Raw genomic sequence first — 19,610 nt, 5'->3', positions numbered from 1 at the left:
TCCAATTATTGCAGGAAACAGGAAATGATCCCTGCAAGAAACTCCAAGCCTGCTGAACCTGACCTGCAGTTTAAGGAATCTGGTTCCAGTTTGCTTCCTCTAACTCAGGTGACTATCAATGAATCTGCAGACTACAGCACTGTCAAAGACGCCTTGTTAAAGTTCAAATGTAATAAGGCGAACCAATTGCCTCTCCTGTATCTAGGTGCACATTTTTCAAACAGCCATGCTGATAAAAGACTGAACCTGGAATACAATGAAACAAAAAGGACAGTCTATTTAGCTTTGATCCTGAATAGCTCATTCCCAGGCTGAGTCAGAGCCCTCTGTGTTGCTCATGTTGAGGAACAATGAACTGTCAATAAAAAATAAATACATCTTAAAAAGGCGTGTGGTGCTGGTCAAACACAGTCGATCCCAGACGGAGGAAAACGACCACCTGCCAAATGTTTCTACTTTCTGGCTGTGCCTGAGATTTCATTTATCTACCAGCCATTTGGCAAGGAATCAGATGTGGAGATCATGTAATGACAACATAGCTCTGTGGTGAAAAATGAATAATAAAATGAAGCAGGTGCAGTATCATTTTTTCAAAATAAAACATTTTCAACCAACTTTGTATCATAATAATGCTGGTAATAACTTCATAACTTGGTAAACATTGCCAACATCCAAAATGCAAAATCTGCCAGATTTTTGCTGCTCTTGTTTCTCCAACTACATATTTTACCTCTGTATTTTGTATACCTGCCCCATGGGCAAAAAGAGTATAGATGCATATTAGGAGAGAGAGTTGCACCTCTTTTTCTCTCTCAAATTCAGATCAATCCGTAAAACCATAATGTTTTCCGTATCAAAACAGATGATTTCACATTACATCACCCATCAGCAGGAGTGTTTATCAGTGTGGTGCGGCACACTGCATTATGGTAGTTGTAGGCCTTCTACATCATGAGCAAAAGCGAATTCCAGAGTCCTTTATCTCTGTTTTCTCTGGTCATGTAGCAACAATGTCAATGTATTTGTGTCTTTCTACTGCATAGGCAGCTTAGCTTTGTGAAAAGACCATCTTATTAACAATAAAATACTTCCTGGTAGCCACCATTTTGGAACAACAAAATCCAAATCTTAGAAAAAGTAGAAAGGTTCATTGAAGCTACACTTTGAAAGCAACTAACAATCATCACAACTGACTGTGCTAGGCTGAGACGTCGGTCAATTAAGCAAACATGCCTCAAAACTTTCTGTGTATTAATTCACATACAATTATTTAATTATGCATTATACATATAATAATTTTCTTCCTAGTCCCCCTCTCCTCAATAATACAGGTGTAATGGTGCACATATTAATCATGAACTGTTTGGTATGCGGTGTCCTGTGTGCCTTATTAAACCAAGTAATTACAAATGACTAGCCTAATACAATCTAATTAAAAGGGTACATCACAGCACGTGCATAACATAAATACAGGAGTAGCTGGTCGGTCCTCCCATGGACCTTTCGCAGTGTGTCAGTTGCTGACTATTGTCTAAAACATGTCACTCAGATTACCCCTGCAAGGCATGCATATTCGAAGTGAAAATTCAGGCCGAGTCAAAGCAAAAATGAAAGGTTTTTTCTCTGGAGGTTCACATTAGTTAAGAGAGCATAGTGTGCTTGTGTGCAGTGTCTGAGTGCCTCCTGCCTTTACTTCTACAGCAAGAACTATGGCCCACTGACTTTAAGTGGTTTTTTTTTTAAATATATATATTCTTTAATTTTCCTAGCTGTGCCAAAAAACAAATCAAACTGTGACCCCCCCAAAATGTGGTACATATTAAACCATGACCATAACATACCGATATGCGATTTAGCTCTATATTTTTTCTTTTCACGTTGCTGCTTGACTGGAAGTGCAATACAAATAATGAGGTCTGGACAATACCAAGTTTTAACACTCAACAGTTCTTTGGACAGTGTGTACTCATCCAAATCTTTCAGTCTGTGTGCTTTTAGCATGTCATGAAACGTTAGGTTACAGTTAAACAAGTGAAACTGTTCTCGGTCTAAAATGTCTGTGTACTAACCCAGTAGATCTTATGTCTGTTAAGTCTACCCATTTCCTCTGAGAGGGCCTTTGTATAAACCAAAGGAAACCAAAATCAACACCAATGACCCAAAATAACTTCTGTTTGGGAATCTCTAGGAAAATGACTGGCAAGCACAAACCAATTGTTTAACTGGTGTGTCTCTCACTACCAGTGTGATCCAACGTGCCTCTACAGCACCGTAACAGCAGATTAGTGTACAGACTGATTCTTTTTGGTCTCACTGGTGAGCATTTACACCCTAAAATACCCTAACAAAGTTGGCATAGAATCTCTACAGAAATGAGCCCTTGACCTTCGGTCTGGTTTAACCTGAGCACACTTACTTCCTCCTTGCCGACTGAATGTTGTTCCACTCTAAAACGTTTTGTATCCTAAAACAATCAAAACAGTAGCACCACGTGACCATTATGTCAAACTATTGTGAACTAGAGGAGGGCAGTCAGTGGCAAAACTGTGATACAAATCAATAAAATTAATGCTTGCAGAATAAGTAGAGCTTACATGTGATGCTGCCGTGAGGTTGAGGTCATCACTGCTGTGTTTAACTTATATAATAAGTTAATTGAAAAATGTGCTATTTTGGCTCTATAGATTGCCCCTGGGATAACGTTTTTCTGAAGGCAAACCTGGAAGCTAACGCTGCCCTGGTTCCCTCGTCAAAAAGCAGATGGAATTTTTTCATTAGATTTTGGATCATTGCAGAAGATAAGCTCTTAAGTAAACAAACCTTTATGATACTGACATTTTTTTTTTCAGCAAGCAAATGTTACGAAATGAGCACCACTTTCAGGATTTGTGAAGCCTTATTTAGCCACTTTTTAGGAACCATCTTCTTTAAGACACATAAAAGCGTCAAAAGTTCACGATTGGGGTAGTTACTAAAGTGTTTTATGAAGTAGAACAAAACGTGAAAGTTTCTTCAGCTTGTGTTAACCAAAGGCCTTATTTCAGTTTTCTAACCAAAAACCCATTAAAAAAAAACTATTGACTTTGAGGTGAGCAAACTGAGGCGCTGATATTCTAATTCACTTCCGGGTTTTAGGACTCATTATTGGGGATCTCTTTTGCAGCCACTCTGTAAGCAGTTACCACTCTGTAGCCTCGCTCAATTTCCCGCCCACAACACTGTCTGATTGGTTACAAATCGCCAGTAATAGCCTATCAACGCAGTGTTGCTTTTTCCCTATGGTAAGAAAAAATCCATACCGTCAAAGCCATAAACTCTGGACCAACACAGCCAGGATTATGAGCTACACCATCTCAAAATAAGGATGTATACACCTATGAAACTACAGGCTCTTTGGAGAAAAAAAAAGTGGTCACCAAGACGCATATTAACCTTTTAACTACAGGCCCTCAGAAGTAAACATTGAAACACGCCAGCCACTTAAAAACAAACCAAGATCATCCTTGGCTTTCTGCATCCGTTTTAAAATCCTTGTGCTGTTTTGACTGGCCCGGCAAGCAGGCCTTCAAATTGGGTTAGGGGAGCTGCGTCTCCCTCAGGCTCCCTTCGCTGGAGCAAATGTGACAGCAGGGCGTGTTGGGGGGTTGAGCTCAGCTCCAGGGGAGGTTGGCTGAGGTTTGCCCAAAAATGGGACCAGGCCCGGGGGGGGGGGGCTGCTAGAAGGCAGGGGAGAGGGTGGGCTGGGTGGAGAAGGGGAAACCTGCCCAGCACCACCACAATGGCAGCCCTGCTTCTCTCTTCTGTGTCACTGACACTCTTTCTCTTCCCTCTTACAGTTACTACTTTACATACCAGCACAGGACTCAACTGTTTTGGTCCACTAACTGTGCTCTAAACGCTCCACGCACACTAAAGACCTCTTTAGCAGTTAGGACTTGCACGTCAAGCACAGTTCATTTTTAAGTACTCATGTTGCTCTCTAAATGCTCTCACTCAGAAACCATTACATAGTGTATCAAACAGCCACTCGCTCACACACACTTGAGTCAGTGACACTGAAGCACAGCACTGAGTCTCGTCCTCAGCAGCAGCACTCAGCTCTGTTCAGCTGCTGGCTCTGTGTGCCCTCTGGTTCAGTCAGCTGGGCCTGCTGCCCGATTTTACACTTGCTCATTACAAACTCACCACTATCCCTCCTCCACATCTGGCCTCTTGTGTAGAGAGAGGGATGCTGATAATGGCAACAGAGACAAAAACTCACAGTGGCCATTTTTTACGTTCACAGAGCTGAGGAGAGGGAGGGGTCAGTGGACATAGTAAACAAGTCAGAGAGGCTTCTGTCAGTGCTGAGAAAGACAAAGTGGGACAGAGAGAGACAGACTGCCAAGGCACATAGAAGTGCATGGAGAGAACAATACAAGACGGAAAAGAAATCATGGCAAAAAGCAAGTAGGAAAGTTAAGGAGGGCGTTTGGTATTTGGAGAGGAGGCGGAGGCAGAGTGGCTGTCTGGCTACGAACAGCCATTGCTGCGTAGAGTGGGACTCCAGGCGTAGAAATTCCTCCTACATCTCTGCTCAATGCCACTTCTGTTCTGCCAAGCCCTGCATGTCAACAGCACTGCAGATACAAAGGGAACCATGTCTGTGTGTGACTGAGTCTTGTGTGAAACTAGTGTTACAGAGTGTGTATGTGAGAGCATCAAGCAATCTCCACCACTACAGGCTCCTTCTCTGCTGGGTGGAGGCACCAAAGCTAACAGGAGCTACTCTGAGTGTGGCAACAAATAAGCCTGACTCATATCCTCAGACACATGTGCTGCCACAGATGTTACCTTAAAATGATAAAATTCAGACTTATTTGCAGATACTTTAACAAGGTTCCCATACATATTTACCATTTCAATTTCAAAACCTTTCCATTACTTTGCCATAATATTTCATGCCATTTGCATAACTTTACTAAAGTAGTTTAAAAAAGGGTCAACCTATGTTGTGATGACGCCGTTCTTTATTGCATGACTTGACTCCCTCTTTAGATATTTCCACCACCAACTAGCTGCATGTGACAACAGACCAGACCGGAGGTTCACTGTCAATGCTATCTGACATGTGATTGATTTATAATTTTGATAAGTTTGTGTGCATTTAATCCTTGTTAAACAAAGGTTTTATGTCTGATAATTGTAATGTCATGCAGCACAGCACTTAATTTTTAATAATACGATTTTTAGTAATACAAGGAACGCATTTCGGACAGACGTTTATTGTTTTTTTGAAGAACATATTTAAACCCTTTGAAACCTGAGCAAACTGGCTTAATTTCTTTCAAAAACAAAAAAAAGAAATGACCCAAAACTTAGAAATATGTAAAAGAAAAAAAGAAAATTACTTACTAAAACAAACAAACAAATAACAAAAAACAAAACAAAACAAAAACATTTAAACAAACACAAAAAACAAGAAAGAAAAAGAAAGAGACAGTATTAAAAACAACAACAACAACAACAAACAAGGCATACTACACTTGCAAAAAGTGCATACAAATATAATAATTTAAATATGTCATAATAATAATAATAATAAATAATAATAATAATAATAACAACAATAACAATTTTCCCCAGTTTTTTTTTTTTTTCTTTTTCCACTGGACATTTTTTCCCTAGCTTTTTAAAATAATAATTTCTAAATCTGCTATTTTCTTCCAATCAGTAGAAGTAATATACACTGAAAACTTTCCCATACATTCTGTTAATTCCAAACAATTTCCAGGCCTGGAAAACAGCTAATTTTGTAACTTCTTAGGAAATTTCATGAATATGGGAACCCTGCTTTAAGTCGGCTTTGATGTTATCAAACAGTACACTCATTTTTCCAAAGCCATTTGCAATACTCAAGGGGGGGGTGCATTTTTTTGCACTGGAGCAAGAGGAACTAGAGCAATGTAATATATTTTTGGTTATCAGTATGGTGACTTCATGACTGGATAATGCCACAGAATTAGGTTTTTGCACTGTGTAACTACCTATTACTTCTTAAATGTAGTCAATGTTATCTTTGACACCTCTAACCAGAACACGTAAAAAAACAATTTTAAGGTAGAAAAAAGACCTGGCCTTGTCTGAAGTGAACAACACCCCCCCCTACAAGCACCTCTAAATCTCACAAATTAACACCTTAATTCTTATGTGTTAATCCACAAAAACTTCACCCAGCTAAGACACAGTCTAGCACAGAACTATAAAAGTAAGAATTATTCCCTTAAAGTCACAATGAAATGAAAGATTTTCCCAGTTTTAATCATGTGTCAATTAATAATTTATAACTTGTTTTAATGCTGAATTTGAAAAAAAAAAATATCTGTATCATAGTATTTTAACATCAATACCTCTGTCTTTTCTCTTTCTGTATAACAAATAAAACCGTTTCAAATGTTTATAAAACGACTCATCCTGCACTCAGGGACATTTAACAAAAGTTCATCCAATCAAATGAGACTTTGGACAACTAGCTACACTACACACGTATACAGTTTTTGACCAGTGTTTGATGTCAGGGGCTTCACCATTTGTGGGTTGCAGTAGCAAGCTAACAGAGTAATATGGAGCAAGTTAGGAAGAGTTGCGTGTTTGGATATGAGTGGGCAAAACTTTTGTTTTAATTTCCAAGACAATAAAGCTAATTCATTAATCTCCCTCTTGTTTCTCCCCCTGATATAATGTCAAGGGAGCTGTGTCTCTAAAGCAGCTCTGTATCATGTCGAACTCAAGCCCGACAACTTTTTATCAGTCCAATCAAATGCAAAGAATTTGATTTAAATCCTTATTGTAACGGTTACGTCACTCAAACATTGTGTTTCACTGGGATATACATCAAAGATCAAAAGCTAAAGATGCTCTAACTTCTGTTTCACCAGGACTTAACTAGCCTGTTCAAACTAAGTGAAAAATGATTAATGAAATAATTTACCTGCATTACCTTCATCCACATGATAAATAGTTAAAAAAAATCTTACAAAACCCCAAATAATCAAACCCCCAAATACAGTAGTTTCAAATTACCAGTACTGCTGTCATATTTTTGATTTTGCTAATATTGTCCAGCCTTTAAGTGAACCAGTAACTATTAATTCCTCAACACTGAGCTAGAGGACACAAAATGCTGAGATTACTGCTCACAGCTCAGAGAAATGGTCTCAAGGTCAGTTCTGCAGAGCGCAGGGAGTGAGGCGCAGGGGTGTTCCTTAACAAAACAAACCTATTTATGGCTTTCTGTGAACGCTGGGCTCTACTGTGAAGGATCAGTGCTCATCACTTCAGATTGGCCTAGCAGACGATACTTGACCTTTGGAGACCCACGCTTTTGGTTTCTGTCATCAGACAAGTCTGTTGGCTTGACCGAAGCCAAGATCAAGTGCACTCTCCGAGTTAGCCATGCAGTATATCTAGGCCAAATGCTTTTCTCCTCTTTACACTGCTTTTCGCTCAGTTTACCGTTGCTCTGATTGTGTGTGCTTTACATCTTTCATCCCTGCCTTGTAAGTGAAAGTCTAGTTCAACACACACTCAGTTAAGAAAATGGGAGCTTGTAAAAAGCACGAGCAGAACACACAGCATCACAGCGTAGGAACTCTGACAACTGAGAGTGATAAAAGTGCCATGTTAACCTTTGCCAAATTGAGACGTGGCTATTTCAGGAACAACTCAGCATTTCTATTTTTACAAACACAGACTGACTGCACAATTAACCGATCAAACATAATTAGATACAGTAATTTTGGTAGGACTGCAGCATGTATGCAACTTGAAGAAACTATTCACCCTCTGGACCTCAAAGTAATTATGTAATCAAAATTATGAAGACTTGGAGTATGTTCACATAACAAGCAAATGCAGCCTAAATCTGCCCCAGTCACTGGCCAATATCGCCTGACTGCCAGACACTTTGACGGTATATCTCTCCTATGTGCTCTGACAGCCTGTTTGTGAGATATTGGAATTCAGCCCAGGACATCCTTTTGGAGGAACTGTTCCTCCATGAAACCCTCCACTGACTCCTCTCCGGGCCGCACCCACACCTCTCTCTCCACAGAACTAATAGCAACAGCTGCTAACAGAGCTACTGGACCGAAAGCCTGTTACCCCGAAAACAAACATCCAGGGGCATTTCTCAGAAAATACGCCAGAACTCTACCGAACTGAGGCTGAGGAGCAATTATTATGCAGAATACAGACATTAGATCTTCCAACCACGGCAATCATTCAGCAGATGAAGCGATCGCATCTTTTTCATTAATTTTTACCCTGAATGTGCGTTTCACAAATGTGGTGATTTTATTGTTGCTCCTTTGCGCATGTGTGTGACGATACTGGCTGCATGCCAGGCATTTCAGGGCAGAGATCCACTCACACTGATAACAGTTATGGCTCACCATAAGCATGAATGTAAAACAGTCGAATTAAGCATCAGAATTAAGCATTAAGCCCCCAAACATGAACGTAGCCTAATGATCAGCATTAATCATCATTATTCCCACATACAATCTACAGTGTATTTCACAGTGCACAGTCATGCAGAGTTGTGACAAAGTCGGTGCCCTGCTCTGACCTAACTGCTGTTGTTTTGTTCCCTCCACTGGTTTTCTGCACTGATACACTCTCCTCAATAAAGCGTGACGGCTGTCCTCTCAAACATCCTAATATTCCTGCTCTCTCAGACTGTGAGCTTGTCATGAACAATAAACAGCTGTAAATCTCTGGATCCCTGCACCTGCTGAGATCAGTGAGAGTGCTGCTGAATTGCAAAAGGCAGTTGGAAGCAGAGGCCAAGACCCTTCAGCCAGCTGTGGAAATGCAGAAAAACAGGTGGCGTGGCAGCACACAGCCAGCTCTCTAATCTCTGTCAAGGTTAAATACTATGGTTAAATACTGTTTTATACGTTCAGCTAATTGTGCACTCTGGGATGCATATTGGTGCATATTTGCATAACAAACCTTTTTACATATCAACTGAATATGCTTTCAAAATCGCAGGTCTGGCAGCAGCATGGTGCCAGCAAAAGAGAAGTGGTTTGCAGGTATTTTCACTCTATAAACCAGAGAGTGGGATTAACAGAGCAGAAGTGAGATATTTGTTAAATGGAGATAAACTCCGTAAACAGAAACGTGATCAAAACTGCTGATGTATAGTGCCTGTGCTGTAGCAAAACACTCATACGACAAGTGAAAAAACAATGAAAGGATGAGACTAAATCCCTCCGAGTAACTTTTTATCTTGAAGTTTTACAACTTTCAACCTAGCTTTATGCTGTAACACTTTTTCCATAGTTTTCCAATTTTCCAGTGGCCTAGAAAGCACAATGCTTTGGGCACTTGTGCATAAATGAAGTGCCAGAGAAAAGAAGCCGGTGGTTGAAAGTCTTTTGCACAAAATCGATAGGACAGATGGTGTGCATTTTAAATGACCCAGTCATATCACCACTCAGGTTTCAAACACAACAGGTTACTTATCTGACACGAGGCAGCACAAGACCATACAAGCCTAAATAAAGCCAAAATAAAAGATAGAAAAAAAGGTAGCCAAAAATTTTCATCACAGCGGAATTCAAAGCAAGACCTGTGAAATAAATAAATAATTGAACATTACTGTGCATGTGGGCTATGTGTCTTTGGAGTGAAACTCTCTTAGGTAACCAAAGAAATTCAGTTCCCTATCATAAAACAAGCTAAACGATTTCTCTGGAGAGTCTATGCTGTTTAATGAGCAAACAACATTACGACAAACCACAGAAAAACACAGTAACAGTAATACTGGAGCACTTGAGGGATAATAAACTGAACAGGATTGACAATTATGAGCACAGCCTCTGCACAATAGTAGCCGGCGAGAGTGTACTGAGGCTGCGCAGCAAACAGACTTACAGAGAGCTGTTATCCCGCTGACAGGATGTGAGTAGAAAAAGTGAAACGTGAGCGGGAAGTGTGCGGGGTCATAAAGCAGCGACACGCACTTGTTCTCACAGACAGGCAGACAGACAGACAGACGGATAAAGAGACAGGCAGACAGGTAAGTTTGGGGTAAAACAGGAACTTGAGGCAGACACTGATTCGTGTGGTGTTTCACTGCAACACAGCCGGGGTCAACTTCACACAAATAACTAATTTCCTGAAAGTAATAAAAACAGGAGGGGGTCGAGGACGGCCAACAATGAAAGAAAATATCAGAGAACTTTTACTGGACGACATTATTCCTGGTGAACACTGAACGCTGGTGGCTTGAGTGTTAAAACACTTTAAGCTTTTAAGAGATAAGCTGGTCTAACCGCCGAGATTTAGTACTCCTGCTTTGCCAAATGGTGTGAATGAAAAGGCTCCTTGTGTACAGAGTTATGGCTAAAATGATAGCCCTGAGTCTCAGGCACAGCAGACATTTTGACTTGTCTTGCGTTGAAAAAGCATGAGTGTTAACTAATAATGTTAATGCTGGCTCTGTTGTACTCAAATGTCACGTTAAGCCGTGAAAGTGCGGCAGTGAGCCAGCTTGCAGGACTCGGAATTATGGCACTTGAATCAGATTCGTCCCTTAAATATGAATATTCTGTGATTTTTTTTTTTCATATAAAGTTTTAAAGTTTGAACTTCAACAGGACGTTCAGTGTGACAGCGGTATTTATGTCAAATACTTCAGTAAACATGCTAATGGCTAACGACGGATTGGAAGCGTGCAACAACATTTTTTGCCACAACAGATATCAAACAAATGCCAGAGACTGCATCATACTAAGTTGCTATGAGCTATGTAATCACCATTTCTATGCAGAAGAGAGAATATAGTTATTTCAGTGCCTTACAGTACAGTGTCCCACTTCCTCTGTGCCACTATCTGCATGTCTGCAACTCACTACAACAACAAAAAGTCCCCAAAAGTACATTGTACAGACAAAAAGCCCAACTGCTCGACTCAAAGTAATCTCAATCAACTGAGGGGTTGATTCCAATATCTGACTCAAGGGTCAGCCCTATATTCAGCCATCTGGTTTTCTAACTGTTACATAGCGAAATTTCTTGAAAATGTTATTTATAGTGATTTCTCGTCTTAAAAAATTTTGATGCAATGAAACAAAATGACAATTATGTACAGCTGCATACAATACGAGTGTTAGTGGAATAATAATTTTCATTACCCTTACATTACTATAAAAAATGTCTTTTTCAGAATAAGGCCATAAAACTGACAATTTTGTGCACATAAACGTACTCAACCACTTTTATGGGCATAGTTAACTTCATTACACCAGGATAGTTCACTCCGTATCTAATGCTGCTTTTCAACAAAGTACTGAGTACCTTTTTGCAGCATGTCATAACAAGTGCATCCATTCTTCTTCTTCATCGGTACACTCCAGGACAGGTCGAACCAACTTAAACTGAGCAGATGTCAGAAAACTGCACATGCCTGTTTGGATGTGCAGGGCTCTGACTACTTCATAAACCTTGTTTCCATACCGACGACTAGGCCCTCTGAGCTAATGCCCTGATTCAGCTGTTGCAATATCTAACTAAAACTGAAAGGAAAATGTAACATTTTTAAAAATGCCTTTTCTCTCTCTGTCTTCATTTTACTGTATACAGTCTTTGACTTTTTTTCTGTCTCTCTCTCTCTCTCTCTCACACACACACACACACACACACACACAATCTGTTAGCTGAGCATCTGAGGCTCTAGAGCCAGTGAGAAGTCTGTTGTGTTTTCTGTTCCAGCCCAGATGGCAGCATTGGCTGAGTCAGCGGTGACTGGTGGTCCATAGTAAACTGGATGATTAGTCGCTGACAACAGGAGGAAAGCCGAGCAATCACAGCCTGGAGATGAGGACTTGAGGGAGTTCTTAGCCAGTTTGCTCAGTCTGAATGATATAATGGTTTAAATAAATGTAATGAGAGTGTTAACCTTCTCCTGAAAGGATGTGTACAATTTAGCCATGAACTTAAAAAAAATAACCACAATCAAGATCAATAAAGCTGCGGTCGGCACAAATCTGGAAATGAAAGAAACAAAAAAAAAAAAAACAACTGAATTTGACAAGGCAGCGTCCCCTCTGTCCTATAAGGCCCTCCCACTAGACAACCATAAGCATATGCACACACTAAACATATTAATCTATTTAATCTTATTTTAGTGTAGAGTTGCATGACGCACATTCACACTTCTCTCTCTCTCCCTGTATATCAGACCACAAATGAGATAAGAATTAGCCTGCTAGCCACTCACCAAAGGGACGTACATTGTGGATGTATTAAGAATGTAGATAGCCAAGGAGGCGGGGCCCCGTCCACTCCTATGAGAGCTGCTCATTGACGCATGAAGCAAAACGAAGGGGTATAAAATACCCAGATCTATGGGCCAATAAGGCGTGTGTGCTAGAGATGTACCGTACAGCATCCGAGCACGGCCAAGCGTGCTCAAGCAGGTAACTTCCGCCGGCGGAGAGACTGACTTGACTTGGTGTAATTCCACTTGCCACTATGCCAAATTTGCATCAGAGTCTGGTGCACGTCCTTGGGGCTTGACGTGCAACTGCATGCCTACACCAGTTTTAAGGTTTTTTTTAATGTGCTCTCTATGTGTAACAATGACGTTCTCATTCTTTAGTGAATGAACACAGGAGGAACTATAAACGTGACCAAAATCTGACACCCAAAAATAAACAATGTTTGATCAGATGCACCACAGACAGAGTTGTAGTGCCACAGGCTAATCTTAGCCACCATCACAAGTGAAATAATGATATAAGAAGGCTACACACTGCTTGTTCAGCTGAAACCTAAAATCAGATATTAGACTTGGCACAGTGTGCAGTGCTGGAAGGAAATCCTTTGGGTTTTCTCATTGAGTGTCACGAAGCAACTTGTGATTCATAGTTGGACTCGAACAAACAAAAACCGCTGCAGCAAGCATTTGGAGTTTGAGAACAGCTTAACTGCTAATATCACATTACCTTTATCCAGCCTGGTGAGAGTTTAAAGCAGCACATTTCAGGAGCTGGATGCCTCTCCGTGATATGACTGTAATGGCTGAAGTCATCATATTTCACACATCAGAAGGAAGCTTCAACGCCAGCTTGCTAACCACGCTTCAGGTGGATGCTTTGTTTCTTTGATCATAACAACATATTGATCCCAGTATGCATTACTGTGTAATTTCACATATTTTGGTCTAGTTTTGATTATTCTAGAGGTTTCAGTGGTAGAAAAGAATACCTGGCTGCCTGATCATGTTAAAAAAAAGTAATGCTTAATATCCTAATGCTTGTCTATAGTTAGTATCTATGCATTTCTTTGTTTTTGTAATCTCTACAGAGGTTTTGGCAGTGCTAAATAAGTACAGAGGAAACAGCGCAATGCAACTCAAAGGCTTTCCCCAGTGCTTGCCTCAGGCAACCTGTAATGCAACGGCACATTAAAAACCACAATGTGAAAAAAACGGTACTGTTTAGGAGGGTGTGAGATGCCATATCCTGTTTTTCTGTCACAGACGCAAACACTGAACCGTGAGAGAAGACTTCAAACTGCGATCTAACAGCTGCTGCTCTGCCAGAGCAAAGCAGAGTTTCAGTCACACACAAACACACTGCATTCAGACGCTGCCAAGACATATTTGTAAAATCTGACACATCTTTTGCTCTTGTCAGTGTTCTCTCATTTGCTGCAACACATCGCTTCAGCACCGCATGCGAAACCTTTGCATGGTTCACTAAACTGATTAGTCAGTCGCATTAGCCGCACACTCGTAACAAAGGATGAGATTATCAGGTGAGTAGAGGTAATCATTGCCAAACCCAGTCTGCTTAGACATAAAGCCGATCACTGGGACTCCCCAAAGCAATGCATCTACTGCTCACCAAAGCAATATAGTTTAGTTTTAAACACCCATATAAATATTCTTATGTGATGGCGCTGAATAGGGGTCTTGCAACTTCAGCATGACCTAAACTACAGTCTGTCATCACTACCAACATTGTGGTGCATCTTATGCTGGCCAGACAGAAAGCAGAAGTCTGGTACCTCTATAGAGTCAAACAGAAACAAAGGCTTGGTTTGTACCACATCATGCGTGATTCTGCTCCTATCTCTCTGATTGTAGTAATGATTTGCCATCTTTCTTTAGGGTCCATATGAAGCCCTGCATGTCCTAACTCGTCCCCATGGTGTAAAAGTGAGTACTGAGCTGCACAGCTAGAGTAGGCTATGCAAAAAACATGCAAAGCATTTTAGCTTCCTCCATGACAGATCAGGTTCATCCACAACAGCCATTGTCCAGTATGTTTAAGTTACAGAATTCAACTGGCATTCCAGAAATGCTGCAATTACAGACTGGCATACCGACCCAAATGCACACATGTGCATGCATGCACCAACACACACACAATGTCGCTGAGGAGTGCAGCTGTTGCTGTATGTCCTCTAGAACAAAAGAGCGCCATTTAAGTGCACTGAGAGCAGCAATAAAGCACATTCCTATTAGAAGCTCCAAAATTTGGTATCTCTACCTGGCTTGAAATGTAAGGCTATAAACAAAAATGTCACCAGTTTTGAGTCCTTACTCTTATACCGGGGGGAATTGTTGGATTTTTCGGGGGGGGGGGGCTGACGGGGAAGGCACGTTGGATATCTTTTAAAGCACCAGGGAGGGAGTCATTTTTTACATTTGGCTTAGGAAAGGGACACTCAACTTTAAATGGTTGTACTTTGTATTTTATTACTCTCAAAATACCAAACCCCAAAATTAAGTTTTAAAGGCATGTTTTCATTGAAATCTCCAAAATCACACCATTTATCATCACCAGAAAGTGTGAAATATGAAATATTTACGGCAAAGGGAGGGTCATGCATTTCCCCCCAGTCACCCAGGAAGGCTCAAGAAAAAATATTTGTTACTCAAAAGGATGGTCATGATTCACAGAATAAAACCAAGTCACACCCCAGCCACCGTATCTGCTTTGATAAATAAAGTACAATCTCTTGGCTTGTACTTGGCTAATTTGCTTGTTCGCACAATTAAGACAGAAAACCAATGTGGACTCAGTTCTTGGAAAACCCTTAGTCATGACTACTTTCTCAATCAATACCAACCATGTAACTTGAGCCCCCCACCACATACTGAATATCACTGGGCACCAAAATCTACACCTCAACACTGCAATGACTCACAATACTGAACGGGTTGAACCATGGACACCAAAGTATTGCTGTTGTTTGATGTAATGAAGTATGTACTGAAGTAACATCCCAGGGGGCAAATAGAGTCACTCATTGGAAGCTTGTGTCAACAGAAGAGAAAGAAACAGCTGCTGCTGTCTGGCATTTACAACCTTAGTCTGAGACCAAAAAATATCTGTCAAAACTAGGCTATTAGGGCCTTTAACAGCTTGGAAAATGCACACATCAGAACAGTGGAGAGGAAACAGCTCCTATTTTGTTACTACCACCTTCCATTTTAACCCTTTAAAACCTGGTTTGATTTCTTTCAAAATCATGCAGGAAGAAAAGCAATGACCGACTTTGCAAGAAATATCTCACAAATTGCAAGAAATAAATAAAAGGTGACAAAGGAAGTTACATGAAAATTGGATTTTAAAGAAGGGGGAGGATTATTAGAAAGTTATCAAAAACTTGGGGAAAAAAAGTCCAGAAGATATGCTTTATATATAATCGTTATATGTATTTATTTAAAATTATGTTACGGGAAAAAGTATACATATATTTTGAGGAATTGTCTGCATTTGTGTGTGTGTGTGTGTGTGTGTGTGTGTGTGTGTGTGTGTGTGTGTGTTTTAATGCCTTTTCTTCTTATTTTCAGGTAATTTTCTTGTGATTTTTTTTTTTACTAATTCTTTGCCTTTTTTGGGCCATGTGCAAAGTCGCTCATTGCCTTCTCCCCATGTTTTTGCAAGAAAGCAAACGTATTTGCTCCAGTTTAAGAACAGTACACTAATGTCAGTAAACGGTGGACTCCACACAGTAGTTTGAACGCAGTGATTGTGAATGCAAAGAGTTTTTAAACTGTTATAACTGTAGCAAACCGGGCCCCCCAGCATTTCACTTTACTCACTCTTCTCTCACTCAAGAGTCTGAGGATCAAAACCCAGCTTTAGGTAAACTGACGGGAAAACTCAAATAAAATGCGACTCTGATTCGGCTGCTACTTCCAAGCTAAGTTTTCTGGCTAGCCAGTCCGCCTGTTAGCCGGCACTACAGTCAAGGAAAACCCAGCAAATGGTATTTCCTCAAAAATAGTCCGGGAGACAAAACAGGACACAAGCGGTGATAAATGAAAGTCTCGCCACTCTTATACAACGTTTCACGCCACCGCATAACTAATTTTGCGATTAAAAGCGGCTAACGTAAGCTAGCAAATTAGCGCTTCCTCCCCGGCATCTCTTCCCATGTGAACGCGTTTGACAGTCACTGATTTGACGGGGATACACAGTTTGGCACGACACCAAGTGAAGGAAACCCAACTTGGCGCCCGTTAAACATGAATAAAAGTTGGTTTAACACAAAAACTCACCCGTGTGTCCCTTGAGGTAGTACTTTTTAGCGTGTCGCGTTGGTCTCCGCAGTACTTTGGACGTCCTTGGCAGCTCTGTCTGTCCCCAGCAGCGACAGACAACAACACTCCCAGCACAGCTCACTCCCCTCCCTCCGCTCCGACACCAGAAAGACGCTAGCCCCGCCCACTCATAGCTCTGATTGGTCGGTATGAGGGACAGGGCGATATCAGCCAATTAAATCCGTTATAGTAATGCGGCAAATTATCTCCCATCTGCAGTGCGTGGCAAAGATTTTGTCTTTGACTTCAAACTTACAATAAAATGTATGATAAAAACACCCTTTTTTCAGTCTATTATTTTATATTGTAATATACCACTGGCTTGACTTACAGTCCATTCTTTCTTCAAGAATTGCATTTTTTTTTTAAATTTTATTTAAAAAAAATAAAACAAACATTAAGATTAAAAATCTCTTCTCAAGAGTGTCCTGACCAAGAGAGGCAGCAACAAAAGTTACAGACAGACAATATGCGCAACTCCAAAACAAGCAATAAAAAACATGCAAAAAGAACACAAATTTACCACATGGTAGGACTAAAAATTATGTTAATATTTGCTAGAAGTGAACCATAAAAACAAGAAAAATTAAAACACCAGCTTAGACACACCCTGATATTGGCACATAGACGATGACACACAAAAGTGTATTGAAATGACCCAGAGGGATCAACAAATGCAGCTTAAAGTTCCTCTGCAAAAGATTCCACATATATGATGCTCCGTGCATAAGGGCTCTTTGACAAACTCTGTACGTACCCCGAATTATAGACAATAACAACACGTTCTGTGCATGGAGAGTATAGCTGTAGACCTTTAATATTGCTTTTTTTTTGTCACATATGCAAGTAAAATGAATATCTTTTGCTCTGGACAACACAAGTGTACTGAAGAAGTCATTTTAAGCTCTACTCTCTTTACTAGGGGGTGTGCAAAATGTGGAAGTACTCAAAATATGAAATTATGTTTTTTTTGATTTGGCTTAGGAATGGGACATTCAACTTTGAATTGTTGTATTTTGTATTTTTTTTAAGATACCCACAACCTAAACCTTTAAGTGGGCTTTAAATGCATGTTGTTCTTTTTTTTAAATCTACAAAATCACATAATTTATCATGGCCAGAAACTGTGAAACATGGTTATTTATGGTGAAGGTAAGGTCATGCATTTTCTACGCAGGGAGGCTCAAGGAAAAATACTTGTAGCTTTGAGGATGGTCAAGATAAAACAAAAAAATAGAATAAAAAACAAAATAAAAAGTCACACTGCATCCGCCCCATTGCTCTCATAAATAAAGTACAGCCCCTAAACTGAATATCTTTTGGTTCTGCCTCACTGGTCAGACAACACAAGCCAACACAAAGTCCTGGTCTCTGAGGTCACTTTTTAATTAAAAATATTTCTTAATTATGCACAACAGTAAAAACAAGTGAATCAACAATGAAAGCAATCCCTAGTTGCAGCCCAAAGTAAGCCTTTTTGAATTTTGCACTAGAGAATTTGAGCTATTTATGGTTTCCTACTAAGATGCTTTTCTTTTGCCCTCATAACATTCATAACAGGTCAGAGTTCAGATAGCATATTGGAGCACATCATAGTAAACTTCCTGCTTGTAACGGCCGGCCGTAGCCAGCTTTAAGATTAATGGATAAAGTCAGAGGCATGTTTGAACATCAGTGGGTCTGTAGAATAGGGGCTGTCATACTTGGCCCTGAGGGCTGCAATGCAAGGCAACAGGAACACACACACACACACACACACATGCAGAGCCCTTAAAAATGTCAAGGCTCTGCAAACAAAACATACAGTCTTTTTAGTGCAGTTCCTCACAGAGCTTGCAGATGCTATTTCTGTGTGTGTGTGTGTGTTGCCATACCGGGTCGCCACGATGCATACTGGAGCCTTGAGTGTGTGAGTGTGGGAAAGGTTGGGAGCTTATTGTTGTCAGCAGTGTGGCTGAAGGTATGTTCAGGGTAAACACACGTCCTCCATACGACTATAAGGGCCAGTTAGGTTAGACGATGGGGGTCAGAGTACACCCACGTCTTCCACTGCCACAACCGCTGGTTGTCATGGAGTTGAGTTTCCTTTACTGTAACTTCACACACACACACACACACACACACACACTCACACACACCAAGACATGGTCAGTATGTTTATTACTACGTCCAGCAATCATATTAAACATTTTAATTATCCACTGTTGTGTAGCATGTATGTTTGTGAGTTATGTAACTATGACACATTTAATCTAATCCTTGAAATGGGTCAGTGAAAGTCAAAACTGAAACTATCACTGCTCGTTTCACTACTGTGTTTTCTGTTAGAGTTATACAAAATACACACTTTGCTAAAAGACAGTAATTCAAAAGTTGAATGTCAGGAACTTAAGTATTAAAGTAGACATTTACACTGTTCAGTCTGTCCAACGGGTCACTTACGAGGACATGGGAGACTTAAATGCATGTCATTTACTGGAGGTTTTGGTCCAGTTGTTTATGACACTGTGAGTGTTTTTGGAAATCTCTGCTGAGGAGCTGACCCCTGATCCGCCTGCTGCCATGCTGAAAATCACAATAATTAAAACCTTTCCCTTGAGAATTATCAGTTTGTCACACAATATGTCTACATACAGCCGCTGTACAGATTGTGTAAAATTGTCCAAAAGTGACACCTGGCGGCAGTTGCTGGTAGTGCTGCCATAACTGCTTCAGCAGGGAAGTATTCATCATATTATCACAAAAAAGATTAATGTAACCAATTAAAACTCACTCACTGTATTCAGGCTGAAAGGAACTTGCAAAAAATGGTCCATCTGCTGCACAGGATTTACAAAGTAACAACTGAAGCCTCCTTGTGGCTAAATTTGAGGACTGTGACCCCGTTTAAAGCTGGACCAGTTCTGTTGGAACATTAGAAGAACATTAAACCTTTGGAACCTGAACAAAAAGGCTTGATTTCTTTCAAAAACATGGAAAAAACGCAATAGCAACTTAAGAA

At 40.4% G+C, this 19,610-nt stretch overlaps 1 protein-coding gene across 2 annotated transcripts in view; it reads right to left on the bottom strand.

Annotated features, from left to right (window-relative positions):
• fam49a (family with sequence similarity 49 member A) overlaps positions 1-16,676 on the bottom strand; it is a 41,578-nt gene extending 24,902 nt beyond the window's left edge. For both annotated transcript variants that reach the window (XM_042503112.1, XM_042503111.1), the window contains exon 1: positions 16,568-16,676. The gene's annotated coding sequence lies outside the window, so the exon portion shown is untranslated. The remainder of the gene's footprint in view (positions 1-16,567) is intronic.
• Positions 16,677-19,610: the final 2,934 nt, after the last annotated feature.

Source organism: Plectropomus leopardus, chromosome 16, assembly GCF_008729295.1.
Source record: "Plectropomus leopardus isolate mb chromosome 16, YSFRI_Pleo_2.0, whole genome shotgun sequence".
In the NCBI taxonomy this organism is placed as follows: Eukaryota; Metazoa; Chordata; class Actinopteri; order Perciformes; family Serranidae; genus Plectropomus; species Plectropomus leopardus.
Note: the sequence above shows the minus strand (reverse complement) of the source record. Positions and strands in the feature narration are given on the sequence as shown.